This window comes from Dipodomys ordii, unplaced genomic scaffold (genome assembly GCF_000151885.1).
Source record: "Dipodomys ordii isolate 6190 unplaced genomic scaffold, Dord_2.0 Scaffold87, whole genome shotgun sequence".
Lineage (NCBI taxonomy): Eukaryota > Metazoa > Chordata > Mammalia > Rodentia > Heteromyidae > Dipodomys > Dipodomys ordii.
Genome location: NW_012267303.1, coordinates 3113911 through 3116322, shown reverse-complemented (window position 1 = coordinate 3116322; position 2412 = coordinate 3113911).

Sequence of the window (2412 nt, the reverse complement as noted above, 5' to 3'; positions counted from 1 at the left end):
GCTGAGCTGGGTGTGGTGCTGAGCTGGGTGTGGTGCTGAGCTGGGCGTGGTGCTGAGCTGGGCGTGGCGAGGTCCTGGCTGAGCTGGGCGTGGTGCTGAGCTGGGCATGGTGAGGTCCTGGCTGAGCTGGGCGTGGTGCTGAGCTGGGTGTGGTGAGGTCCTGGCTGAGCTGGGTGTGGCAAGGTCCTGGCTGAGCTGGGCGTGGTGAGGTCCTGGCTGAGCTGGGCGTGGCGTGGTCCTGGCTGAGCTGGGTGTGGCAAGGTCCTGGCTGAGCTGGGCGTGGTGCTGAGCTGGGCGTGGCAAGGTCCTGGCTGAGCTGGGCATGGTGCTGAGCTGGGCGTGGTGCTGAGCTGGGTGTGGTGAGGTCCTGGCTGAGTTGGGCGTGGCGTGGTCCTGGCTGAGCTGGGTGTGGCGAGGTCCTGGCTGAGCTGGGCATGGTGCTGAGCTGGGCGTGGTGCTGAGCTGGGCGTGGTGCTGAGCTGGGCGTGGAGAGGTCCTGGCTGAGCTGGGCGTGGCATGGTCCTGGAGGGGGTGGCAGGCTGAGGGCTTGTGTGGGATGCTGAGATCGGCCCCCACCGTCCCGGGACCTGGTGACCAACCATTTTATTGGAAAGTGATTTTATGAGCTGCAGTCTCCTGTGTGAGGATGAGATGTGTACGGGTCATTGCTCACCTGGGGACGGTCTCCTCAGACAGGGAGGACGACAGCAGTTTCCAGCAACAAACCCACTTACAACAGCATTGCAATGAAAAATAACTCAGAAGAAACACACGCAGGACGTTTATCCTGAAGACAAGAGAAATGTGATATAGAACTAGAGATGGAAGACATACCATGTTCATGGACCAGAGGATCAACAGTTCTACCCAACTGGCTCGTGGATTCCACGCAACCTCAGCAAAATCTGAGGTGGCTTTTTAGACAGCTGAAATGACAGAACAGATGACCAGTTCATCAAAAATCATGTAGAATTCAAAGCTATGTAGAGATGGAAATGACTGGAACGTAGAGGAAACAACTTTGGAAAGAAAAGGCAGAGAGAGGATTTAAATTAAATAAGACCATGTGTCACTGCAGAGGCAGAGACAGATAAATGGATCAGGACCGAGAATCTGCAGCTGAACTTAAAACCTGGTATGCACACGGAGAGAAAGTGAATTTTGACCTTGCCACATGAAGATGGATTGGAAACAGATCGTAGATCAAAATGGAACAACAAAAATGAGGAAATCGTTGGGAAAAATGCACAAAGAAGTCTTTAAGGCCTTAGTGTAGACACATGTTTCTTGCGTAAGACAAAAGACAATACTCGTCTATAAATGCGGTTGGCCGCATTCCCCCATTTGAACAGATCTTTCACAAAAAGTCAGTGAATGTGGGAATCACACCCCACTTCTGTTAGTCCGGGGAAGCAGCAGCCCTGCCTGCCGTGAGGAGCCTGGAGCCGTCACACGCTGTCAGTGGGGATGCCAGTCACTCACAGTTTGGCTTTTCTTGTAAAGGTCAAGCAGACTCTCCATGATGAACCCAGAATGATAGTCCTAGACACTCACACAAGGACCACTCCTTCAGGGACCTACAAGCTTTATAAACAACACTCCTAAAAGGCCACTCTCAGCTGAGTGGATCTACCTACATATGTTACATGCTGTTACATCATGTGTACATTTATAGCGTATGTCTTTTTTTTCTTAAAGTTTTTGAGACAAGATACCACGATGGAGCCCGGGCTGGCCTGTACCTCTCCACGGAGTTCCAGCTGTCAACCCAGCTACACAGGAGAGGGCTGCAGTCCGGGCCAGTCAGGCAACACTGCTGTCTCGGCCATCTTTCCACAGGAGGCTGCCAGACATGACCTCGCAGGGCAGCTGTGTATCAGGCTCTTTCTTAAACTTCCAGGAATGTGGCTCTCATGCCAAAGAGAGAGACCCGCTGAAGGCTTCGTGTAAACACCATCCAACTTGTACTTGTGCGAGTCATTGGGATGGAAGTGGAACAGGAGCTGGGGCTCATCCCCGTGCCGTGCCCCTGGGCTCTCAGGTCCGTTTGTAAACTGAGGCGCACGAAGGTGCCAGCAGGGAGCTACGGGACTGCATTGCCGGCTTGTGTGTGCGTTTGAGGGTAGTTCCTGTCCTCTTTTGGGCCAGCGGGGCTGGGGTGGGAGGCAGGGTGTGTGGGACCCTCATGGTGCCTGGCCTCGGCCCTTTGCCCGTCCTCCATCCTCGGGAAGTTCCGGTGCAGAGCCCAGTGCCGCCTGGCCTGCCACCGAGCTGAACACCCAGCTCTCTCCCCGCCGCTGCCAGTGCTGGCTTCTCTGTGGGCCACGGGCCCGTTTCACCCGATGATGGACGCGGCATTGGGGAACACGGCCTTCGGGGCGGTGCCAGGCCCAGAGGGAGCTTTGCATCCGG